The 27,508-nt window shown below is 40.6% G+C and overlaps 1 long non-coding RNA gene across 11 annotated transcripts in view; it reads left to right on the top strand.

The window, feature by feature from the left end:
• LOC122161891 overlaps window positions 1–27,508 on the top strand; it is a 346,860-nt gene that overhangs the window by 105,248 nt on the left and 214,104 nt on the right. For all 11 annotated transcript variants that reach the window (XR_006169331.1, XR_006169329.1, XR_006169337.1 and 8 more), the window contains one exon: window positions 16,309–16,434. This is a non-coding gene — a long non-coding RNA (uncharacterized LOC122161891). The remainder of the gene's footprint in view (window positions 1–16,308; window positions 16,435–27,508) is intronic.

Raw genomic sequence — 27,508 nt, 5'->3', positions numbered from 1 at the left:
GCTTACTGACAGCCCTGTGTGGAGGGATGTGCCCAGTCCTAATCCAGCCCTGCAGTCCTGGCCTTCCGTCAAGTTTGCTTTGATGGGAAGGCTTCTCACCTAACCTTACCTTTCTCCTCACCACAAAATTCACCTCAAATGAACTCTGTGTTGACACTCATGGAGGTGAAAAGCCTCTGTCTAGAAAGGACTTTTCATTTCTGTGTTACAGAAGAGCACGTATTAATTCTGGCTATGGCAGTTCCTCTAGGCCCACACCTCTGACACACCCAATATAAAGAGAGCTGAAACAAGCACTTACCCTAGGGGTGGGAGGGGTGCTCTGGTTTATCACCTTACCGCGCCCCAGATGCAGTCCTGGCTTCCCCCAGGGCCTGCTGGAGAACCAGGGTCTTTCCTCTTGTGTGGTGAGGGCCATGCTGTTGTTCCTCTCCTTAGCAGCCTCTTGTTCCATGATCTGTGCTGCAAGAAGATGGTCAGGTACAGTGCACCTTCTCTCACATGTCAACGAGTATCAGCCAATGCTGCAAGTATCTTTAGTCATGTACTTAACATCCTCACACGTCTCAAACCAAACCAGAAAGCTGACCTTGAAACACCTGTACCTCTCCAGAGTTTCTGGTGTAGTTGCCAGTGGAACAATACCTAACCCAAAACACAGAATGACAAATCTGCAGGCACGCCTGGTGAGAACTGGCACAGATCATAGTTTTGCTTAGCACTCTGCCAGGGCAGTCTTTCTCACTCCCTTTGCCATGTTTAAAGGGATACGAGCAAGTTAAAAGACACAGTTAAAAGCATTGATTTCCTCATCTTTTCTGTGAGTCTTCCTTCTGCTTATTCTGAATAATAGATCCTCGGAAACCAAATTAGCTTTTGATGTTTAGCACCACATGTTTACTTTTCACTAAGCTGAAACAAGAAAAATAACCTGGAACTTAATTTCACTTTTGTCTGTCCTCTATTTGTTTTCACGTATGAGCACAGTGCAGCAATGTTCAGGCTGTAGATGATGCCAAGGAAAACTGAAGTCCAAACCAAGAAGCTGCTTTCACTGGAATTTAGAAAAACAAGTACAGAACACTTTCTGTTAGTCATTTTATTTAATTTTTAATAAATCTGAATTTCAGGTCAACTCAACCTGACAGTATTTATCTAAATTAACATATAACATTATGGGAATGAGAGCTGAACCCTAAATCTGAGGAGGAGGAGACTTTGATTAGTATTTGACTAGGAAGAAGGAAAGCTTCTAAAACAATAGGACTTGAAGGCCTTGCCATATTTGCACTGAAGTGGGTATAAATTTTATGAGTGACTTCAGAGGAAGTGGATTCAGACTCTAAATTCGTGATTCTACATTACTTTATAACTCTCATGCAAATCTAGTACTTGTAGCTAACTTGGAGAGCTAGCTGGAGGGGTTATTTGGAGTTGCCTTAAGCCTATATGCTGCTAAATGATTTACTGGATATCTAGATACCTATAATCCTGGAATTAGACCTACTGGGATATAAATCCCTGAAGCGCACAAGCAGTTAAATAAGGACTAAAAGGAAAAAGAAAAACCCATCTAATCCTTTCCACGCTAAGGTATATAATAGCACAAAATTGGAAAAATCCATCTTCCACACCGAATAAAGAGTGATTACAAATGAAGGCAAGAACATTATGCTAAAGTATTAGGAGCTCGCAAAGTACTGTGATCAAATAGAGCAACAAACAATTCCTGAAATAAAGGGAAACTTCATAAATAAATAAGTAGAGTTCCTTTTGTATGCACTTTATCAAAAAATCGCAGTGAACCCTGTTCTGTACCTTTATTGCAAAGCTGTCCTGTTTTTTGTGCCAGGAGAGCGCATGTGGAGCTCTCCTTAGGAGAGTGAAACCATGGGCTTTGAAAGTGCTGCATACTTGAAGCAAACACAGACTGGACAGCCTTTGATGGGAATGTCTGCCTCCAAAACCTGTTTTGGGCAGGAGAAAAGTACCTGAGGAGTGGCCCAAGAATCAGGCCTTGTTGATGCCCTTGTTGCTCGAGGTGAGCTGAGAGCATACTTCTCATTGCAGACAGCCAAACTCAGAAATGAGGTCTCCAGTTCTTGCTGCACTGTGCAGAAGGTGAACTGACTTGACACGCTCTGAAGGGGTAAATGCCATTGTATGAGAGTAATGGATTCAAGAGAACTTATTTGGAAGGACCTCAGCATGAGTGAGTGCTGACACAAAATACTGCACAACGCTGAGGAAACTGGGAGAAAAAGAAAGTTTAAGCTTTTAGAATGGTCTGCACAGCAGCTGCTGAAAGGGGGCAAACGATGTTCATTTCATCAAGTGAGTGAGGCAGTGTGCAAGGTAGCATCTCTGAGAACAAGGGTTACTGTTGCATTCAATGCAGTTATCCGGTGGGAAAGGGAGTAATGTGCTCCCATCCTAATTCCTGAAGTGTTCCTGGAAGAGCCAGCTGATGAACTGACTGTGGTACTTCCTGTGCTTTGTCTGGTCATTCTGAAATTGATTTCACAAATATTTCATGTGTGTCAGGTGGGCTGATGAGCAAGAGAAGAAACCTAAGAACAATTGATCCTACCGTTGCTCTGCTATACATCCTTCTCACCTTAATATTGCAGGAGTCGGGCTGCATCCTGCAGTCCTGGTGTTTACTAAGTGATTAGAAGCAATTCCCTCAATAAGATCACTTGTATGTGAATAGTGATATACACTGCAGGATCTGGGCCTGCAGCACTACTAAGTGGATGTGATTTCGTAGAAATAGTCACATTCACATGCAGTGAGTGGATGGATTACTTTGATCATTTAACAAAATGAGCAGAGACAGGTAATTAGTTGTGGCTAGTAAATATTTGCCCAGTATTCACAAGTATGAGCGGATCATGGTTATTCTGCCTCTGGGGCTATCTTTGCATAATTTCCTTTGTTTGGTAACATAATGTGCATTCCAGACTACAGGGAAGAGCGGTATAATCCCTTTGTGGGGGGATCTATGTGTTTGCTAACACCCCTGTGCAGTTTGTGGCTGCTTTCTGCCCACTTACCTGGTGCTGTGTACTGGTGAAGAAGCAGCAGAGGACACCTGCCCATTCTGGGAGCCAAAAATATGATTTGGCCAAATGAGGATTGCTAAAACCATGTGCTTCCCAAACCACAGTTGCATGTGTTTTGCCCTTCAACAAACTATTTCTGTTAGTGTGTTGTGGAGTCAGCATTTCCCTCGATAAATCTTATTCTACAATAGACATTACTGAAGCAGAGAAGTTGCTGGGCTCCCAGACCAGTTTCTCACATCCCACATCTGACGTGCGCGTCCTACGCTGGCGCCTTTGCCTTACTCACCAGGGCCTGGTGGAGCCCAGAGGACATGCAGCAGTTCCACTGCTGGCTGCAGCCCTTCTGAAACCTGCTGGTAGGTCAAAAGAGCTTCCTTTGAGGTTTTTTTCCCTTGGAGATGCATGTTTTAAGTGCTCCTCCACCAAATACCAAGGAGAGCAGGCAGATAAAGGTTAAGCTTCCTCTGCATTCCACCAGAGGTCCCAGCTGGTCTTTCTCTTCCAGCAGCGACCCTGGGGCAGAAGGCAATGCTTTTTATTTCCTCTCACATATGCAAAACAAAACCTTAATCAGACTTGATATAGCAGTTCTGCTCCATCTGTAGTTCAGGGGGTTTTCCCTAAAAATTTCACTGGATGCAGGGTGGGCCAGAACTTTCTAAGCACTTTGGCTGGAATTCTATTCAAAGTTTTATCACAGGGCTTTACATTTGGACAAATTTCACCCCTAGTTTCTGTTTCACCTATATTACAGATTTTTATGCCAGCGGAAATCATTTTAATCATCTTGGCTGATTCCAGAGGATTTCAGTTGGTGATCCCAGCATTGTGGTAGAGCTAGAGCACACAGTTTAGCACTACGTTTGACCTTGATTTAAAGACTCCTGTGATAAGGAGTTTGTCCTGGATAGTTTACTACTGACTGTGGCTTGTTTCTATGGATCAACTACCTGGCTTACAGAACCTGAGCCCTATGGGAAGAGGAAGCAAAATCTAATGTTGTCTCTCTCCACAGTTCCCATATTACCTCAGGCAGAACTAAGGACTGCAAATGTTGAGATGTTTTGTTTACAAATCAGCACACAAATGTTTTCAGAATTTAAGAAATTGTGCATTAAAACAATGCACGCTGCAGGATTTTTTTTTTTCTTCTAAGTATTTGCAATGAAGTTCCTATATGCTATACAATGATGTAGCTTTTTGGCACTTGAAGTATTTCTTTTCATTCTTGGAGGCCTCAACCTGGGAAATGGTGAGGTTGAAAGATATTAATGCTGTTTAGCAAGCCAACACAAAACTAGAAGTTAACAATAAAGATGTAGATTGTGCAAGCTGAAAAGGCATCTTGGAGCTACATTGGTTGTGCTGCAGTCAACCTCTGTTAGTTAGATCTGTGCAGTTCCCTGGGACTGCAGTGGTCAAAGCTTGTGAGCTTATTCTTCTGAAAGTTTGCTGAAGCCATTGCTCTCATTTCTTTGTTGAGAAATGAGGCCCCAGGATGCAGATTTCATGCCTTGCCGTGCACTTGTTTGCTCAGTACAGGAGCACATGGCACATGCTGCAGAGCAGTGCTCTCAGCCTTTGCTTTCTCATTAGCAATAGCATTTTGGCAAGTGGCAAGCTTCAGGTAACATGACATTTTGCCTTGCCTATTAATTTAGACTATTGTAGAAGTGTTCTTCGGCTCACATAATGAAGGGCTCCTTGGCCATTTGCTGGCTCTGAGCCATGAGAGCAAGCTGGCATTGCGGTCATCTTTCATCTATGCAAACAGGGAGCAGGGCACCAAAAATGGGCAGCATTGGACAATCAAAGTTAAGAACCTGGGATGGTGAAATGCAGGTTGTCCATAGCAGCGACCATTTTCCTTGATCTTTTCCTTCTTTTTTTCTTCTGTGTCTTATCGAAGTTCAAAGGGAAGCTTGTATTAACAAGTGTGCTGAAAAAATCCTCATCACCTGGAGCCTAAGTTAGTATTTGTCCATTTATTTAAGGTTTTGCTTGTGGATCAGGACAATGATTGTATCAATAGCAATTGATTTGCCATTAATATCTGTAACAGCTGCTAAACCACTGTGAACTTGTAGATGGGATAACTGGTATAAAACTGGCCAAGTGCCATTTGACTTCAACAGACCTCTAGGAGCTGACACCAGGAGGTGGGTGGGAGCACGGGAGTGTTCTGCAGGTGCTGACATGGAAAATCATAGAAAATTTGGGATTACAGAGAATTATCTGGAAAAAAACCCTCACACAGGCCTCATTTTGACTGGATCAATCATAATAATTTTGGGAAGTATACGCCTGTTTTCTGCTTTCTGACTCTGGTTTTTACTAAGTGAAGAATTGTTCCTTTCTGAAAAGTGCAACTTTTTGAAACTGTCCAAATTTCAGCACTTTGTTTCTTTGAGTTTCATTGGCAAGAAATAAACGAAATAAATCAGTTCTTCTGTAGTTTCATCTTATCACCTAGATATTGAATATTTCAGTATTAGGTGATATTGGTACTATCATCTGTGTTTTTAGTAAACAGTGTTGTACACATTATGTAGGGTACTTGCCATTACCATGCTTTCACTTACTAATACAGTTGATGGCTATGATTATAGTACAGAATATCTGAATCAACAAATGATGCTAATTCATTTTTAATGAAATGTAAATGTCAACACAGTGCATACAAACACATATATATGCGCAGTGAAAAGTGTGTTTACCACAACTGACTGGTAAAGGAGAGAAAAATCCTCTTCATGTGGAAATAAAAAATCAAAGGAAAAAAAATACCAAAACCAAACCTCTCCTTTGCATTTAATTTCAGGACTGAAGTTTGTCTTGGGTAGGAGCAAGATTTCACTGCCTCTCAAAATGTTCACTGCTGGCAATAGATAGCCTTATCCTCAAGTTTCACAAAAGAAGTCCCATTGACACCAGTGGAACTATGATTCAGCCCAGTGTCTGTTGGCCCGTGGGACACAGTGCAGCTCTTCTGCAGATGTGATTATCTCTGACCCATTCAAATGACAATAAGTGAGAACTTTCTCAAGGCTCCAAATATTTCCATCTGGTAGAGAGGAAGGATGCTCTTGAAGCAGGTGTCTTCTGGCCTTTTCAACTCTCGGTGGCCAGTCTCCAACTGGCTACATGGTGGGACTATTCACATAGTAAGGGGAAACTTCCCTGCATGCACACTTCCTTTTACAACTAATACCCATGCCACAATGAACCCGTCTGTGATATTGCAGTGTGTTTCAGATTCAACTCTTCATCTAAAGAAAAAGTTTCACAGAGGTATTTGCTGCCTATTTCATCTTAAACAGCACGGAAGAGCTGGCTATCATTTCTACTAAACTGAAACCAGTAGTCCCAGAGCAGTGTCTTCTCTTTGTTTTTTTCCTAACCTGAAAAAATCATTATGCCATAGCTTTACTTCTTTGTTTTTGCTCTTTCATTTATTTTTTTCCTAACAGCGACAAGCTGTAAGCACAGGTGGCTGCTGTGGTTCTTTATTTCTGCTGATAGCTATTGACCTGCCAACTAGTCATTCCCTTGGTAATAGTAAACAGGTTCCTAATGGTTAAACTTCCTTCCATTTAAATTCTGTAGTCCAAAAATAATCTAGTATTTTATTAGCCAGGGAACATATTATTAAACACATGCATCATTCTTACCGGAGTGTACCTCTGTAAACCTAAGTAGTTTTAAGTCAATATTTTAGGTTTTGTTGTTTTTTTTTCTTTAATTTTTTTTTTTATTATTATTTTTAGGATAGGACTCCAAACAATGGAAATTAAAAAGTGAATTGACTGATTGGTATGTAAGTCAAAGTCCTGGGAGCTAGAAACTGTACACGATTCTGACAGTGTGTTTAAAACTATATGAGAAAGAGTATCTGATGAGTAGCAGACTCCTTGCTGGCTCTGATAGACTCAGAAATCAATAGTTGATTTCTGGGAGTTTATTTCTCTGGATTATCTCGGTTTACATGAGATATGACACCTAGATTTTTTATTTTTTCGCTATTTACATTACTGGTTTAAATTGTAAAAATCCATTACACTTTCTCAGCACTTAAAAGAAAGGGCATCAGCTGGATGACCCCTTGAGTTTCTTGATAGGAAACTATCATGTTTTCATGTGTTAATGTGAGCTGGGAAAGACCCCTCCTTGTGTAGCCAAACCATATGGAATTTATATCTCTGTCGGTATATGGGAAAGCGGCGTTATTTATTCCAGGATATGGAAATGCTCTCATTGACTTTCTGAATCTTTGTGAATGAGTGTTAGCGCTGGCAGAGCTGACAGGCCGACAGCACAGGCTGGGCCAGCGCACGAGCCAGCAGGCTCTGGTCAAACTCTTGCACACGCTGCTCTGCCAAAGGACTTCAGGCTTCACCTCCAACACCCTTGTTTTTCCATTACTAAGACTTTCCTAAGCACACAGAGCCAAAGAGGCACATTTGCACATGCCTGCATGCCAGCAGGCGCGCTGTATCTCTGCAACCAGGAAGCACGCCTGGTACATAACAATGGCCAGAGCTCTTCACCTTTGTTTTTCATCTGAGTTAATCTGAGCTACCTTACCTAATATCACTTAGGTGACCTAATTCATTATTTAAGTGAACTGTAGCTGGCCAGTGCATCCCAATTTCCTTTTCCCATAATAATGGGAAACGACAGCTTTACTTTTCCTCTTGTTGCCCCAACTGGATGTGTCACAGGGATGATCCTGTCCTGTTGTGCTCTTTTAGAAATGTTGGTGAGCTCAGTCTCGGTGACCCCACTACCCTGGACATCCCACTGCATGGCTTCAAATCACTAAGTTATTGGTTGTGACAACTTTTCCCATCAATGTGGCTGCTGCTTCTCTTCAGTGAAACTCATTCCCTTTGGTTTTCAAAACACGTTCCTGCCATGCTTTGGAGGAGCTGTGTTTTGCTATTTTTAGAAATTTTAACTAAAAAAAAAATTGTAGCAAAATGGGGTTTTCTGGGTTGTTCATCTCTTGAGGTCACAAATGGATTATCTCTCGTTTCTCAGCGGAGAAGGCGGCTCGAGGGGAAACTATCTCACCTTTCAAATCCATGTAGAACTCAAAGTGTGTTTCTTATGTTTCTTATTTTTTAGCATAAAACCAAACTTTTCAGATCACACAGTATCTTATTTTGAATAATGAAAACCAACTTCAGAATGCAGAGAACTAGAGAAGAGCAGAGCCAGGGAGGGACTCTTTCAGAAGCAGTGTCCTTGCAAGGTGTGCCAGCGTTGGGGATGTTCCTCTTGGAGCCATCCATCAGGTAGCTCTGTTTTCCACTGCTTTTCTTGCAGGGTCCCTCACAGCTGACTTGGGGAAGGCAAACACAGTGTTGAATTGCATCACTCCCTTAAAACTGCTGGGAATTGGTGAGCTGTGGGGCACCCAGCACTGCTCGTTAGCCTGCCCTTATATCTTAGCAGCAGCCTGGCCAGACCTCTGCTCCTTGTGCTTTGCTGTGCCACAAAGAATTTTTGAGAAGTCTGTACTGAAGTTTGATTTCATAAATCCTTCTGATAAGTGCAACAAAAGAACAGAAAAGATCTCTTTAGTGGCTGAGCCATCTTAAGTGAACAGAATGTTTTACAATTAACAGTCCAGTGGCTCACTTTACATGCACGGCTTTACAGAGAGCAGAGTCAAGAAATACTTCTAAAGCATTCAGATAAGCTTTTGTTTTAAAGGCTTACAGAAATGCTGTTATGGCCACTGACCACCAGCCACGATCATAAGGTCTGATCCGTACTGCTCCAGGTCACTCACAAAATGGTTGCCAATATTTTCTGTGCAAACTCCCTATTGATTGCATAAATACAGTACAGTACCCATGAGGTAGTGTTGACCTGTCACATAGTAAAGATGTGGCAAGCCCCATAATTCATTACCAGTTGGAAATAGAACATCATTGGAGAGATAAGGATAACAATGACTTTCCATCCAATGATAAATTACTAGCAGCTGCATTATTTTCCCTCACTTATATATGGCTCTCTTTATTGAATTTAGCTTGAGATAAATAAATGATCTGCCAGGAGCCTGGTTAATATTACTTCTCTGGGACCCATTTCAGGCCCAACTAGGCTTTTGCTGATAATATCTTTAAGCTTTTCAGTAGGGAGAGACATAACATTTGTTTCTGACAAGAACCCTATGTCGCCTTATCTGTTTCATTTGAGAGGCCGTCGACCTCAGCTTCTTTAGTTAAAATGAGAGCTTTACTGTAGAGGCTAAGTTCTTGAACTTGACTCTCTTCTTACAATGGGATTATATGTCCCGGTTATAAATTTGAAGCCACACATGATATACAGTTATTCTTAGCATTTCCTGTTGATCTCAGGGTGGTATTGATTGCCCTGCTTTTGAATCTTTCTTTGGTTTTCTTTGGTTTGTAGATTCCATCTTTTTTATATTATTATTTTTCACCGCACGATAATCTGTGAGCTTGTCAATGCACACTTGGATTTAACTTCATGCATTTGTTCCATTTGAAAATGACAGCATTTTTTCACCATCTCTCCCTCCTCCTTCCTCAGGAAGAAGCCAGCTTAACAAACACAGGTCTAGTTTAAGAAACACAGATCCACTTGGTTAGAAAATAAAAAGACTTGTGTAAGAACAGAAGATTAACTCTTTCTGTGAGTCAGCATGCCCAGGAAGGATCCTGAATGCCTGAGATTTTTTAATTACCATTAATAATTGATGTGCTGTTTCAGTGGTTCTGGCCTTCGCAGATCCTATTGGAAGAGATGAGGCAGAGACGGGACGGAGCAGAGGTGTGAGGCAGTAGGCATAATCAACCTGTGCTGTTGGATACCTCAAATGTGGTATTTTTGTTAGTTCTGGGAAGCCCTATCATCAGGTTATAGATTAAAATCAGACAGTTGCCATTTTTCATGCAGTGTGAATTAGAGAAAATTAAACTGGACCACTTCTGATAAATCCTCTCATAAATAAACTGGCTGGTAGTGTTAAATAAGAGTCCAGACACAGTTTGAATCCCATCTCAGAGAACAAAGAGCACGTTCTGTCTGTTTTAACACTCTATCATCATTACTGTTATTTATACTATAGCAATGCCTGAAGGCTCCAGCTGAGTTTGGAGCCCCCATCTGCTATAAGCATAATGAGGCTTGTGCAGAGAGCTTGCAGGGGGAGCAGACAAGATAGAAAGAGGAAGGGAAAGCACTGTGATACCTTCCTTCACCTTCTGCTTTCCAGCTGGGAAACTGAGGCACAGAAAAGGAAAATAGTTTGCTCAAGGCAAAATCTTTGGCAAAGTTGGCAACTCCCAAGCAATCTTGTGGGTTTTTGCCTTGATTTAAATCCATTTTCTGCAGATTTTTTTTTTTCTGGAGGATCACCTGTCTCTTTTATGCTTTCCCACTGAGTGAAAGTTAGAAGATAAAATAGGAGTATGATGATAAATCTGTTTTATCTGATGTTGGAAGAATTTGTTGTTAGGAGAAAAGGCACACCCTAAATAGCATCCTGCATAGATTTGTGTAAGAGAAGATCTAATCTCTGTGTGTATTCATTTTAATTTGAAAAATATCATCTTGAATGTAAATAAGGAAAATTTGCCTTTTTATATAGCAGGAATAGTTTTGGCATGTACTGATCATTTCCCATGTCAAATCACAGACATTTCACAATACTCCTAGAAGACACAGAGATTAATATTTATTAACTCAGAGCAGTGGAGCGCTCACGTGACCCACTGTCAGCCACAACCATTTCCTGTTTTCTAGAGGGACTGACAGCATCTTGTCACCACTAATTATTAGCTAAACTCTTCAGAAATTAATTTCACATACAATCACAAATAAAAAGGGGGATGGTGGGTATCAAATGTATTATTTGAATGATTAGACATTTTCCGTTTCTGCTGTGCTGCCATTCTTATGTTTCCCCGAGTACCCTGTAAGTACCGGGATGATATTCACACATGCACACAAAGCCCAATTAAAGAGGCTTCATGCAGAGCTTCACGCACTGACTGGATGAACTCCTGTGCCCTTGTGTGTGCACCACGTGCAAGGGAACGGGGACTGCAGCAGCGAGATGCTTGTGTTGCACCCTGAGCCAGCTGGGACAGCATTTCCAGGGGCGTCTGAGTCCACATTCCAGTAGCTTTGTCATCAAATTACTTTATTTCCCCACATCTTCTGTGTGATGTCCTGTTTGAGCCTGGAGGTGTGTTTGCTTCTTGGTAAAGCTATCGGGCATCTCTCAGTTCCAGTGCAACTGTGTCACTGCAGTGGGTAAATGTAGCCTCTCTTTTGTGAGCCCAGAAACCAAAATGCTTAAGTGACTTGGCCAACTCAGCTGGGACTGAAACCCTTTTGGACTTAAAAGAACATCCTTCCTTGCTAAGTACAGACTGCTGGTTATGTTCCCTGTAGACCTGGCAGTGACTGTGGCCTTCATCTGCTGCCCTGTACTTGGTTCACTCATCCTGGAGGAGGCCTGACCCAAAAACCTTTCCACAGAGATGGCTGTACTGCACAAACCATGTCAGTTAGAAAAAGTTTCTTCATCTACTTTGAAGCTACCAGAGAAAAAAACCTTCAGCGTACTGCTGAGAGGTTTTACAGCATTGCTGTCAGTACATGTATGACAAGGATTTTTGCAAACCTTTGGAATTGCAATTGTAAAGGAATTGTAGCTTCTATCTCTACCTGCAAATGTGCCCTGTTTTGCTTGGACCACGAACAACTTGGTTTTGATACTTAGCCTCCCCTCTGTCCACCTGTATGCAGAAGCACTGAAGTAACATCCTTGCTAGCCATCTGGCACAAGCTGTGTCTGATGTGGCTTACAATTGGCAGAACATGTCTGTATTTTTTTGCTGAAATTTTTGTTGTTGTTGTTTTGTTTTGTTATTTCAAGTCCCTGGTCTTGGAGAAGCAGATCTCTAAATAGTTTAGCTCTTTCATTAGCCAGCAGCACCACTCCATGCTGTGCATCAACAAGGCTGGAGAACAAGACTGTCTTTAAACGAAGAAGCCCTGCCTTTTCCTCCCTGCATTCATACAAGTTAAACACGACTTCTTGTTTCTGTCATTCATCCTATTAAGCAAAGTCCAGACTGCCAAGTGAAACCTCGTTTGCCAATTTCCAGGGATGGCAAGCATGTATAGCTGAATCATAAACCCTGAAGGAAGGGCCTTATCTGATGTGGTACACCAGGCCTAATGGGGCTGGTCTATGCAGCTGCATCACCTTGGGTAAGAACTTCATCAGAGCCTCTTATAAATAGCATGCCTGATGTTACATGCATTGTGCCGAAGGACACAGGTGTTTATATTTACAGACCTAGTACTTAACTCCTTTAAGTGATTCTTTGGTGGTAGGATCTAATTGAGCAATACTCTAAACTTGTTTAATTCAGTTTGAAATTCCAGCTCTGCAGGAGGATTTTGGATCAAATGCGGTTTGACTAGTTATCGTCAGCCTTCCCTGTAGGATGGGGATGCATTGTGTTGATGATCTAAGAGTAAGAGTGCAAGTGAAGAAAGGCTGTCTTCACTTGTAGCCATTACTACTGAACATGTTGTTCTGATGTTTTACTCACAAAGCCCTAAGTGTCCTTATAAATGTAAAATTTCCTTCTTTTTCCTCGAGCAGATGGAAGACTTAGATGGAAATGAATAAAAACATAATTTGCCAGAGCCCTCAATTAATCATAATCAAGTTTGTGCATGTTATGCTCTACAAGGGTAGCAACAATGAAACACAGGGAGAAAAGGATGCTTTCCTCAGGCAATTCTGAAGACATAAAAGCAATAAAGGAGCATACTTCAAAATAATGTGGAGATATATGACTGCACTAAATAAAAATGCTTCTTTAACGTACTGTAAAAATAAAGATGTTTAGTTAGATTTATCATTCTTGTTATAAATGCAAATTCATCCCCTGGACTGCACCATTGGTTCTGAAATCACCCAAGGGATGGTTAAGGCCCACTATTTTCTGTAATTACTCTAACGTTGTTTAATTTGTTAAAAAGCTAACTAGATTGTTCATTCTTTTTACTCCAAGGTAGTGTATGCTACACCTTGTTCCTGCTTATACAGACATTTTACTTAAGAGCTACATTTGGGCCATTTTTTATTTGATATAGTGAGAAGAACTTGGACTAAGTTCTTTACAAGGAGAGTGGTTAGGCCCTGGAACGGGCTGCCCAGGGAGGTTGTGGATGCCCCGTCCTTGGACGTGTTCAAGGCCAAGCTGGACGGGGTCCTGGGCAACCTGATCTGAATGTGTGTGTTTGGTGGCCCTGCTAGGCAGGGGGGTTGGAACTACATGATCCTTGAGGTCCCTTCCAACCCGGGTGATTCTGTGATTCTGTGATTCTGTGATTCTGTGATTCTGTGATTCTGCGACTTGTACAAGGCCTTTGACATGGTCCTGCACCACATTCTTATCTATAAATTGGAGAAATATGGATTTGAAGGCTGGACTATCCATTGGATAAAGAGTTAGTTGGATGGTTGTAGCCAGAGGGTTGTGGTCAGTGGCTCTGTGTCCAAGGGGAGGCCGGTGACAAGTGTCTATCAGGGTTCCATCTTGTGGACTGGTGTTTAACATCTTTGTCAATGACCTAAACAGTGGGACTGGGTATACCTTCAGCAGGTTTGCTGATGACACCAACCTGAGTGGTACTGGTGACATAGAGGGTGGTGAGGTACTGGGAACAGGTTGTCCACAGAAGGTGTGGATTCCCCATCCCTGGGGACGTTCAGAACCAGGTTGGATGGGAACCCTGAGGTCCCTTCCAACCTAAGACCTTCTATGAATCTATAATATGTGTCTAAGAATGGTTTGCTCATTAGTTTGCATGAATTGCCTTCAAACCTGTGAAAATGCATTTTTAAATTAGCTTTGCATAGAGCAATACATGTTAACTGAATGCAACCCCACTCCCCAAGTTCTCCCCTGTTTGACTTTGGAACATTCAAAACCAGTGACATTCATTTCTGCAGCCTCATTCAACCATTGCAATGAGCAAATGAAACAATTGTTTTATTTGTAAGAGGAGATTATCCCTTGAAGGCAGATAGAAGGATACTGCCTACAGAACCCTATTTGCAGGCACAAAGAGCGCTTAGTCAATTTTTGGCAGTAATACTGAGCCTATTAGTTTTGGATATGAGTTCGCTGATGTTCAGTGCTGTAGATTTCCAGTTAGTTCATGAAGCGCCTTTAAAATTACACACAGAGCTTCATTAATCGCCTCAGAAAAGAAGCAACAAATATCAGGCCCTCAAAGTGTCTGTGCACAGAATGGCCATTGATTTCAGTGAATATTCCTCAGTGGAAGACTGGTCCTACCTCCTGGGAAGGCAATTACAGCTTTCCCGTTAGTTACAGCAATATGAGAGCTTTTGCAGGATCAGGTCCTATTAGCTGCTGTCTTTCTGTCTGTCTGCTTATCTGTTATTAGATATTATTAGATATCTATTATTAGATATTATTAGATGCATTATCTAAATATGTGTTTTATGTACATAATCTGTAACTCAATTTGTTAAAAGTGTAAATCAAAATGGAGACCATCACAAGATAGCAACGATGGGATCTTAAAAAAGAACAAAATCCAAACATAGCTTTGGGGTCCTGAAGTTGGTTGTTTTGGGTTTTTTTTGGTCCTTTCTCCTTCTATCAGAGGACTGTTTGAATATTTGTTCTACACCAAACTATCCGTAAGAGAATTTCCTGTGCCTTCCTTGCAAACTGCACAACCCCATGTGATCCTTGATCACAACAAATTGATTTATTTAAATAAAAGTAATGATCTTCTTTCCTTTAGCCAAGCCCAAAGGCAAAATCCCATGTAACCCTGATCAGCAAATTGATATACTTATCTTCTTTTGCCCTCCTTTCTCAAACCCAAACAATACCACCCTGATCCCCAAGTAATAAGAAAATGATTTATGCAAACAAAAATAATTATCTTTCTTTGCTCTCCCCCCTCCAACTGTATAATCTCAGCAGCTCCTTGTTTAACAAATTGATTTATTTAAATTAAACAAATGGTGACCTTCTTTTGACCTCTGTGGAGCACCTCGGTGGCAAACTCCTATCCTTATCACTACCTTGCCCATACACTTAGAGGGACATATTTTGAAATATAGCAGCATTCCTAACTAACCTTGATACTTTGTGGTATGCTTAATCAAAGTCCATAGAAGCTCTGCTCCTGTGCCATGAAAATAGGTTGTATCTCCTCTGAAAAATAATAAATGTGAATGGGATGTACCTTCCTGTGTATTATTGTAGGGCAAGGAAAGTTACTCATCCAGTTCCATATGAGGAACTTGACAGAGGGTGACTCTATGCAGTGTGTCTGCACACATTTCTCCCACTTAGCTACCCATAAGTGCCTGTCCAGATAGAGCTTTTAAACCACTGGCAAACTCAGTGCTCAAATACGTGCAATGCTGCCTCACCTAAAACTGACAGAGCCATCTAGTGCCAGCCAGATGGTGACAAACATCAGCAGCAGCTGACAGATGAGATCATAAATTCAAAGGATTTCATCCATTAGGTTTTAAGGATCTGTCAAACCACAAGTTGTATTGTAAGGAAGCACAACTTTTCTGGGGAGAAAGAGAGGCAGAGTCTTGCTTTAGAACTGTTAACTCAGTCTTTTTGGGAAAAAACACTCAATGTGTCCACATTTGGAAAACATTCTATGGAAGGTGCATAAGTACACAAACATGTTTATGCATTTGTGTACTTTCACTGTGATAGTTTTATTTAAGATTGTGTTTTCTGTGCTGTCCACCAGTATCTCTGTTTTGTGTAGCTGCTACTTAAATAGCCATTTTGGCATTACACAGAATTACATAATCACATGTGCTATATGCAAAAGTGCAAATAGTCCCACTTAGCACCTAATCATGTGATATCTGTTGTGAAATGATGGTGAAAGAGCCAATAGATATGACTGTTACTTTGCTATTAGCTGTGATTCTTCAGAGGCGAGTGCAGCCTGCAGCTGGAATTTAGCATAGATGGAAGAGGGATTAAGTGATAGTGGGAGCCTGAGTGTGTTGTGTATAGAAACATTCTTCCCTCAACCCGTTTCTGTGGTGTATATACTCTGAGTAGGACACTGCTGTTAACCAGTCTTCCAGATTTTGTAATATTCTGGGATTTTTTTGCAGTTCATTCATACTAGGTGTCTGCTTTGGTTTCAGACTCACTTGTGTCCTCCGCCAGAAGACAGTGACATGACACAAATGGTAGCACAGAGCTCTTACTGCTCCATTCAATAAGTGATCCTCCACGGACAGACTGTGACTCCCCAAAGGTTGCAGGGAGAGGTAAGAATGATCATAAAGCATCAAAAGTGTTTCATTCCAAAGCCAGCAGGTTTTCACTCTCTCTAATCCTTCACCTTCAAGGTTTGGCACTCTTTGTGATCCTCTTAAAATATATGGGAGAACCAATAAGAATGATTAATGTCATTGTGAAATCATTTCCTTTTTTTTTTTTTTTTTTTTTCCCCAGTAATTTTTAGTCAGTTTTATAATGTTGGGCACTGAGTTGGGAATCACTGTGTCAAAAGCTTGGTCATGTCATGTGAACTCTTCATAGGGAATTCAACTGAAATGGAAGAACCTTGCAAAAACTGAACAAGAATTTGCAAAGCAGGATTACAGGCACTTTTGAAGCTTTTCAAATCTTACAGAAGCTTGTCTCCTTCTAGTTTGAATATATTTTTTTGTTCTCCTGAAAGTCAAATAATTGAGGTTTTTGCATCTGATCCTTTGAATATATGGTCTCAGAATATCCTTGTGTATCTGCTTCAAAAAATTCAATTTCATAGAGCTTTAGGCTCTGATCCTCATCACGCATTACCTTTACCCCGACTGCAGGAATAGAACTGATAACGAAACTTAGACTTTGGTGCTTTGCAAAAATGTTACCATGGGAAAAAAAATATTAAAATTCTGAAAGATTGTGGCAGCCTTTTAAAAAATTTGGCCCTCTCTGTCATCTTGCCAGAGAGGTAAGTATTTCTCCTGCAGACAGGTTGGAGTTAGTGGGACATGAAATAATGTCAATGGTAATGGTAAGAGGATTAAACTGCAGTTCTGCTGTTATTGAACAGTTTGCAGAGACCATATTAAACAGCCACATGAGTCCGCAGGGCAGCCCTGCAGTTCCACTAAGCAAACACAGATGCAGAGTTCCCTTTCATGGTCATCATTTCATGCCTTTGACATCCCTACACTGTCGGGACTCAGTGGTGTATTTACAGCCTGAACATTAAAGATTCTTTTTTTTTGAATCCTGAGTGGATACCAACAATTAAATCAGTAGTAACAAGAAAAAGGGGGGACACTTGGATGGACTTCAGTGCAATACAAACAAATAAGGGAAAAATTAAGCTGCTAGAACATTCCCTGATGGGGAACTTTGGGGACTTCTTCAGTTGCTGACAAAAATTCTCTTTCAGAATCTAGTTGGTTTTAAATCTCTTTTCTTTGGGGCTGATATCTGCATTTTGCCAAAGCTGATCCTGAAGTTGCAGTGGTTGAATTTCACAAGGCTAGTGCAGTTCAGCTCATGTCAACACTGCCAGGCCTTTGTGCTTGTTCAAAGCTTGTGTGAGTCCACTGGGACTACAGATTGGCCAGAAGAGATTGAGGGAGCAGTCTGTCTTAAAATATATTCCTTTCCTTTTCCATTTCAACAGAAACTTTGACAGTTCTTTAACATTTTCCTTAGTTTTTTTGTTTGTCAGAAATGAACCAAATAAACAAAGCAATTATGTGATGTGTGTATATATATATATATATTTATAAACGCATACATTTGTGTAGGAAGGACAGAATATGGCAGATTTTTGTTTTGTCTGAATGGTTTTACATGGCTTAGTCCTGCAGTTTTCAAGTAATGATAGGAATACAGCTAAGCTGAGTGTCAGGGTAGTCCTACAGAATGTAAAGATTATTGACAAAGAGTTCTTATAGAAAGGAGAAAATAAATCAGCTGATGAATTACGGAGCCTTTGGTCAATAATTGTTTAATATGACACAAATTTTAAGTGAAATTTACAGCATACAAGCACTCCACAGGTAGCCACTTCTTCCTATGGCATGAAATAAACATGCAACCAGAGAGTGTAGCAGTGAATTACATTCAACCTCAGAAATGCTTTAGTATGTCTTCAAGAGCTGCTGCCTGCTTCAGTGATGGATTATAACTTAGCATGGGATCCCACAGGCATGGTAAGGTATTTATGTAGTCTTATGATTGCTCAGACACTTGGAACAAATGTATAGCTGGTGCTGACAGAAATCAGAGTATTGCTATCTCCCACTTTATTTCATTTATTTGTATTTAGCAAGTGCTGGAATGCAGCAAGCCACCAAGCACAACTGCAGCTGGAATATGGTTTCCAGAGCTTATTTACAGTAGCTCTTATTCACAACGGGTAGTGGTATATCACTCCATATGTATTTCCATTGATGTCAGGGGGTCCATTAGCAGAAAGAGGTGCCATTCTGTGTAGCTGAGTTTCAGTTTGGTCCCATGTTTGAAAAGCTTGTGTATTGTTCTGTTTGTAAATGTGTTTACAGTTTGAAAAAAGCCCTATGCCTGATCCTCACCAAAAGGCTAACAACACTGCGAAATGTTGATGAAGTTGGTAGGGTGCAGGTTTTGCAGTATTTCATTGCTTTGCAGGAAACAATTCTTCATGCTTTTTATTTAGTATTGGACAGATCTGTTTTCCACGTGCTATTTTGAGCTCCGTGCTTAAACTGATCCAAAATTCAAAGAGAAAAGAAAAAGCTGAGATTCACTTTAGCAGCAAACAATGTCAGGTGATGTTGATTTAAAGAAAACATTAATCAATCCAGATTTGCCTGGAACTGGGCCCAGGTTCACTCAACAGGTTGGTGAACCTTAGCAAATCTTCCAGTGAATCTGTTCTGTGTTTTGATTTTGTAACACGATCTGAAATCATCTGAGTTTCATGAGGTTTTGTTGTGCACATTTTGGAACACTGGTGGGGGAGTGAATCTAGGGAAACACAGAGATGCTACATTTTGCATGATGTGACAAGGTAAACTGTATTTCACTCTTCCTGACACTCCTTGATACCAAGTTGAAGAACGGTGTTGATGCTGTCAGCTTAGTGTTAAAAGAGGAGACCATCACTATCTGTCAGTATTCCTGTGTCTACAGTGGTCTTAGATTCAGAGCCAAAATAAAGTCTTCAAATTGTACTCTACATGACAGTATAGTTAGTTGTGTACTGTTATTTTTTCCCCTTGTTTGGGGTAAATGCCAGAATTTTTCCTGCATAGACAGATTCTGGAGTTGTGAGGAAGGTGTTAGGTCTTTTGATGTATGCTGGTTTGAAAAAGTTATGTAGTGCTAAAAAAGATTAGGATTTTATTGCAAGCCTGTGGATAAACAACTTATGCTTTAACTCTGTTCTGAATTCATAAATTGGTGTACCTGGCCTTCACAGCTGAGTATGAAATATTTAAGGTCCATCTACACCCATCAGGTCAAATATATGATAAGGTGACATTTTCTATTAATTTTATTTCTACTCTGAGCTAGAGCCCAGAGCAATAGAGATGTGAGACACTCAACACATGAAACAAAACCTGGCTCTTCAGTGCCTGCCAATTTTTTCATTCTGATTTAGAGTGAGCACCAGAATCATTTTGCTGGAGCTGGGATTTTAGAGAGAAGGGCTGATAGAAGAAGCTATGAACTTTTTGGCACTGATTTGTTGCCTCATACTTGAGATAGACCTGTAGGTCAGTTTTATGAGAGATGGCCTAAAGAAAGGAGGAGGACAGTGCATGGAGGGTGGGTCAGTGAGTGTAGCCTACTGTCCTAGCATGTATACAAGGTCAAACTGGCTAATTTAATGGTCTTTTCTGAACTGAGAAATCTCTTAAGAGGGAAAAATCAAAGTCTGCAAAGGTAATAATTAAGAAAAAACATAACAGGCTGCAGTGTCCTCCAATGCCCCTGTGGTTCTTCCCCTCCTAACCAACACACGGGCAGTGATTCAGCCACAGATTGACTTGTTCTGTCAGTCAACTTAGAAGTACAGCAGGAAGGAAAAACAGTTTGCCAATAATATTCAAGCTGAAGCTGACATCTTTATTTTCCTCTAAAAGAGTTGCGTTTGCACCCGCTTGTATCACTGCATTTTTCCACTAAGGTTGTCTCACTTATTTAACTTGACACACAGAGCACCCCTCAGAGGTCTTTGAGATTCAAACCAGCATTGGAAGTGACAGCCCAGATAACGTGAGTAATCAAGTTGGACCTTGTGGGACTGCACTGACTACTTTTTAATTGATAATTCCAGGTTCCTATAATAAATTTATTTCTTAATTATATTCACCGTGTCATACATGGTAGCTAATGATTACCACTAGTTTAAGTTTGCAGCCTTAGAAGACGTGTTCCCCTCCCCCAGTATTTAATCACAATTTTCCTTCTAAATTAAGATTTTCTGACAAAGAAAACAGACCAAAGCTGCACATTAAATCCAATTCCTCCCAAATAAATGAAGGTAAATTTTAGGTACTAAATTAGATAAGTGATTTTAATTAGCTAATCATTTCATGAAGATCATAAAGCATTTAAATAACACTGAAGTTATGTATATTTAAGCAGTTTTATGGAGAATTAAAGTCTTAAGTGGTAAATTTAAAATGTAAATACAAAAGTGAATGTTGGAATGTTAATTGCTTTTCCTGAGTTTCTCACATGGCCTGAGATGTTACAGGAGGAATCAAGAATTACAATCATAGTAATAATGTGGCCAATCTAAAGCTTATTAAAGTCCTTGGATTCTTTCCATGAAGTTTAGCAGCCATTGCCCCAAAACAACAAATGCCTTTACATGTCTGACTTACAGCACTGTTAAAGTTTCTTGTGTATTATAACTGTACACGTGATGTCAATATTCTTAAATAACCACACATTTCTAGTGTAAGCTTCCTTTTAGAAGCCAAGAAATTTTAGTTGACCTGAAGAACTTACCTGATACTCTTTGAAAAATACATCTTGGCAGTAACAGCCATTTACACCATCAGATCAGTTCACATCAGAAGAAAAATTTACCTACTAGGAGAAGCTGATGCATTCAGTCAACAAAGCTCAGCAACAGACCGGGTCATTATTAGTATGAATTCTCACGTGCCTGTCCTTAACTCAGTGAAGCTTTATGTTGGTTTTGATTCAATATATAGTTAAAAATAGTTAAAATTGAAACTTAATTTTACAGTTTTGTTGCTCATAATGTTGGAAACTAATAGGTTAAAATCAGGAAAGTAAGGCTGAAAAATCAAAACACTTGGAAATGCGTTTCATATCCCATTGGATGAAGGAGTGCAGGAAGGGGACCTCAGCAGAAGGTTTCCTTGCTTCCCTGCAACTATTTCATCTTCCAGGAGAAAAGAAGGAATCGTAGAATCATATGGAATGGCCTGGGTTGAGAAGGACCTCTGAGATCAGTAGTTTCATGTCCACATGTCCACAACTCCCCCTCCTGCCTTCATGCAAACTTCTTCTCCACAGAGATGTAGGAATTCCCTTACAGGCAACGGCTCCACCAGCAGTCAAAAAGAAGTGGTATTGCTGTAATCTGTGTCTTCCTGTGATTGCACTTCTGTTATTGCTACGTGCAAGGAACAGGCATGCCAAGGGCCCAGTACCCAGTTTAAAACATGAGCTGTCTTCCAGTGGTGAACTGGGGCCGTGCCTGCACTTGAAGGCTGGGGACAAGATTGCTGGGCAGGTCAGTGTGGCTGTGCTGGTCAGAAACCACCCTGCATTGCTGCAGAAAGGCTACGTGAGAGGAGAAGCCAGTGTGAACCTTGTCAGTTCATCAAAGCACCCAACATCCCCATTACACACCACCCAGTGCACGTGGTCTAGGACTATTCCGGGCCTCTGTTTCTTCAGCTGTTGAATGAGGATGTTATTATGCTCTTGTCTTGGATGCTGAGAGGGTTAATTAATTATGTTTATGAAACCCTTTGAGATTCTCAGATGAAAGGTGTCTTTAGAATTGTTAGGTGTTATTATAAGAAAAAAGAATGATTTTATTGCTTCATGTTAATGGTTAACATCTGCACCACAAAACCTGCTTGATCACATAAAGATTCTACTAAGCATTTAATCCTAATTTGCAGGCTGATGCATATTCATTTTATTTAGAAGATTAATTTAGTCATCAAAGGTTAATCTGCCTCGGGTTTGTAATTAGGCAGAGCAGTGACTTTGCGTCTCTGGGCTCACCCAGGCTGGGCTTTCTGAGCACGCAGGGCTGTGACTGGCACCAGTTTTCACTCCTAGCAAGCACTCAGAGAAGGCTTAATTTTTGGACAGTCAGCGGTGCTTGGAGTGAGCTCCGAGCAGTTCTGAGATTGAAAATTAAAAGAGGAGTACGGGCACTTTGTGAACTTCTGAATGCCGGTTTAATTCATCCCCTGGTATGTTTACTCCAATAAATGTCAGAGGACTACGCGAGGTTTTTGTAAAAATAATTAACAGATCTCACACTGCTTTGCTCTAGGAGTCCTTCCTCTTTTGCAGTGTTGCTGATTAGCAGCATGTAGAAGGTTGGAGATGAAAGACTGTGGGGTTTTCCGTTTGAAATCTCAAGCTTTAACTTTTAGCTGATGTTAGGAGGCATTGTTAGAGGTTATACAACAGGACATGTAACTGCTTGTCCCTCAGACAATTAAGTCTTTTGTGCTCAAGGTTGACTTCGTTAATGAAAAGTCACTTAAGAAAATGTGGTCCTTGTGGAGAATAAAAACAGTGTTTCCTTTGCAGGTACACCAGAAGGCATCTGTAATTACTGTTTATAAAGCAGGCTGTTACTTAAGTTGGAAGAATTACTAGTGGCACTACGGTGTCTTTTGAAGTAAGGAGGAATGGTTGCTTCTTTGTCATGTCCTCACCTTTCCTCTGTTGCAGAGCAGAGTGATATAAGAGGGTGTGCACCATGCTCTGCCCTGCTGTAGAGATGTAGTGAGATAGAGAGGCCCTGCAGTGAGCACAGGCTGGGTGCTGGGGGCTGTGACAGCACTGCTCATCCTTGCTGTGCTGACAGAGCTGTGGCAATGGGTCTCTGTTCAATCTAGGGGTCTGGCTCACCATGGGCAGGATGCAGGAGTTTCAGTCTGGTAGGTAAGAGTGGGAAAGTGCAGGTGAAAACTTTGCAAATTGAAAATTTGTCTTAGAAACGGAGTGTTCTACCCAATGTCAAGTCCATACGTGCTGGAAAATAATAAAATATATATAAATGAAAATTGTAATACTAGAATTTAGGAAGTTGGCCAAACTGTTTACATTTCAGCACAGCTTGGCTTTGGTTGGGTTTGGAATCCAAATTCCATGAGGTTGCTGCCTGTTTCCCTAGCACAGTTCTCACATCACTACTGCGATTTGCTAGTTTTCCCCTCCTCTGTGTGGTGCAGAGCCTCAGGAGCATCCAAGAAGGGATTTTGGAGACCATAAACAGTTCTTAATTGAGAACAGCCCCAAATCAAGTTAAGTGCCAACCTGACTATCAAAATATAAATTAAACTCTTATATTACAGTATTGTATTTTAATTATTATGAGAACAAGTCACCTAACATGATAAAGCTTTTAACATAGCAGTTATTTTCTTGAGAGCCAATAGGTTGATTTTGAGTGGATGGTTACAGCTATGGCTTCTTTCCTGGTTTCTGATGGTCTCAGATTGCTTGAGCTGCTTCATCTTGTGCCTGTTATCAAATGCAGATTTCCTATTCTCAGTTCAGAATGCTGGAGAGGTTTTCTTGGAGCTCTGAAGGACATAAAAATTGTTTTGGATTGATGATTTGCAAAGGTAGGATCTGTTGCTGGCTGACCTTTACTTGTCACGTTGCTCTTTACAACGAAGATAGCCAGCCATGCAGTGAGAATGCAGGGTTGCCACTCAGTACCATAACTGGTAAAAAAAAGTCAGGAATACAAGCCATTCTAAGCAGATACTGAAAAACAATGTTAGTGACTGTTATATAGTTCAAGCCTGTCCCTTCTAGCCAAAAGTCTGGAAGTGGAATTAAACACACATTTCCAAAGATTTCAGATTGCTTCTGCTAACTGTCTTAGTCATCTCATCAACCTGAGCCTGCAGTGCCTTCACTTGCATCTTAATCTTGAGCTGATCTGTATGAACGGTGGGTAGGTACCTCTAAAACATGGATCTCGAGCTTCATCTGTCATCCCTGCTTCTAGATCATTGACTTCAGTGAGATTCCAGAGGAGCAAGATTGGCCACAAGAGGATGTGAACTGTCAAGGAGACAAACCTCATCCTCATCTGTTTGAGTTGTTTGTGGTAAAGAATATCCCAAATATTTAGCAAGTTTTGTAATTTGAGAAGTGATGCAGGATTTTTTTTTTCTCCCTACCTTTCAATTTTCTTTATTTAATAAAGGAAAAACTTGCTATAGGACTAGTATGCTTATGATAGGGAAAAAAATATCTGCCAGAATCTCTGTTATTACTCAGGCCTCTATGTGTTCTTGTTGCTCTTCTATTTGTAATAGCAAAAGGTGACTCTTAAGAAAGTTACGTGTTTGCAGAGTAATACCCTCTTCCCTGCACCTTGAAAACTCGAACTCAGCACACTGGAAAGAGGTTCAGGAGGGTGTAAATTAGTGAAGTTAATGCAGTAGTGCTCATAGCAGTGAATACGGAAGGACTGAACTGCTGGGCACTGCAGCGCGTAAAGGCAGCCAAACGGATTGCTGGCGTCAACAGGCAACAAAGATCTTGCCCCTTCCTATTTTGACTACAGGGAGCTGCAGTGAGTCAGGCTTGGGTGGAAGGGGAGATCATCCACCCAGATTGCCAGCTCAAGCTTGCCACTGCTTTATCTTGTGGTGTTAGGCAATGTGTTCTGCTTCTGGAAGACCTCAGGGTTACAATCGTAAAGGAAAAGTGCAGAACATCACAATTATGTATTTATGGCCAACTGCTACCTACTGAAGTCATGTTACTTGGAGAGTATACATGCCCTGATAGACTCTCACACCTGTACATCAGCTGAGGTGCTTTACTCTTGATTCCTTAAAAAGTACAGACAGCACTCATGAGCAATGCTGAGGATGGGAATATTGTTGCTGCAGTCACTGGAGCCATTCATACATGTGCATACAATGGCAAGTTCCCAGTGTATATCTAAAAGTACAGATTTTTGTACCATTCATTGAATTTGCATAGTACTGTCCAGAAAAGTCAATATTTTAAGGCTTGTAGAGCATTCTTAGTGTTCATCGCTTGTGCTTGACAACTGTGAGGCAGATTCTTGTTGACCTGGATCATCTGGGCTGTAGATGCCTGGCAGCAGTACTGCTCTCTCAGGTGAGTTCCAAGACTGCTTGCTGCTATCTTCAAAGGATGAGAAAGCAGCACCTCCTTTGGCTGGCAGGGTTTTCCTGCAACTGAGTGCTTCTGTTTTCTGCAGAAAGGTCTGTGTCTTCTGCCTTTGCCCTTGCCTAAGGGTGAATTGTCTTTATTACAGCTACCCTGTGGGCACAGGAAGTGATATTATATAAGAAATCATTTTGCAACCCTATTTCTACTAATCATTGCCACTCCTACCATAATAAGAGACAGATGCAATATACACGATTCATGTTTCCATTATTTTTCTGCATGTGTTTTCCATTTAATTACAGTATATGAATTTCAGCTCTCATTTTTTCCTTTCTCACATTCAAAGTTGAATTTGATATCTGTGATTTATAGATAGGCCTGTGAGAAATTGTTTGAAGCACTTTACACTCTTCAATCTGAGTCTCTGCAAATCTCTTAAGTGCTCTGAATATTTTCCAGTTTCGTTTGTAATGCAATAGTATCTGGGATGCTATTGTAGTAGGATCTGCACAAGAAAGAAGAGAAGCTTGAGCATGTAAAGAACTTTGCTTAACAACAGTAACAATGCCAAAAAAAAAAAAAAAGAAAAAAATCCTAACTGTTTTCAGAGAACTCTTTTCATTGTTCTATCTCAAAACAAATTGCAAAGGGGTTCATAGAGGAGGAACAGAGGTGAGCTATGAGATGGCCTGGGTACTGCCAACAGAGGAGTGAAATACCCAGTCCTGAGCTAGGAACCAGGTATTTGTGACTGATCTACTCACTGGGGAGCATGCCTCAAAATAATTTATGTTTAAATAGCTTGTGCTGTGCTCCTTGTTGGATTCTTTCTTTACCAATTGTATCACCACGTTTGAATTGAGCATGTTATAAAACTTGAGAAAGTAAATTTCGGGTCAAGTTTGACGTGGAAGAGGCCAGCTAAAACAGAGAATTGTAATAGTTTATTTACTAAAGGCTTGCTTCTACAGTATTTTAAATTGAATTGCTGGAAATCTTCCTCCTCCTTTCCTTTCAAGACAGAAAAATCAAGAGTAGGAGCACTGGAAAGGTATTGAATCTACACTGGCATCCTGAAGGCAGAATTGCACCTTCTGGGTGTAGCAGTACTGCTGTAGCTCTCCCCAGGTAACCCAACGCTCACATGTTTTGAGTGCAGTGTCTGACTGTAATGATTTCTGCAGATCCATACACTGCATAAAGGACACATTCTTTAAAGCTGTGTGAATGCTCACTTTGGTTGCACAACTGTCCACAAAGGTTGTGAAGGCTTGATATGCTCTATTGAGTAAATAACCATAAATAAAACAGGCTATTAAAAATCTTTAAATGTGCATTATGCCATTAAACTATACTGTTTGGAAGGAGCTGTAGTGTTTGTACATGTTTTTAACAACTGTCCAAATACATATTGGCACATACTTTAAGATGTACACAAACCTTTCTCTATGGTAACACTTGGGCCACAAAAGCTTTGTTCAGCATTCTTGTAGTGCAGTATTTTTAATAGTTTAATCACCACAAGGAGACAGGAGACAGCTAATCATAGGGAGAAATGCCGATTTCAAGGAGCAAGAACATGACAGTGTCTTTGAATCTAATGATTAGGACTTGTAAAGTTACTTGCAACTTAACTACACCCACAACCTTTAGTAGCAAATGGCAAAATATGGTAAGAGATGTAAGAAATCTGTGATTTGTGGACAGAAATTTCTAGATCATGTAGGCTTTTAATACCTGGTTGTTCAAGCAGGTGAATAAACACTTATTTTTGCTGACTACTCGCATGAGTCAGTTCTGACTGGAATTTATTTGCACTAAAACTATTACCACTGTCTTTTTTAGTTTTATTTTTTGTTACCTGTATATGTCATCTATGATCTGTAGGTATTTTGGGTTTCTGGGTTGCCTAGATTCTGAATATTGAAAGTATTCAGTGTCCTTCAGGAGTACCAGAATCTGTGGTCTTCTTCTGGCTTCAGTGTTCAA

The sequence above is a fragment of the Centrocercus urophasianus genome, unplaced genomic scaffold (assembly GCF_019232065.1).
Source record: "Centrocercus urophasianus isolate 14NV4802_14NV808 unplaced genomic scaffold, USGS_Curo_1.0 seq_2, whole genome shotgun sequence".
Lineage (NCBI taxonomy): Eukaryota > Metazoa > Chordata > Aves > Galliformes > Phasianidae > Centrocercus > Centrocercus urophasianus.
Note: the sequence above shows the minus strand (reverse complement) of the source record. Positions and strands in the feature narration are given on the sequence as shown.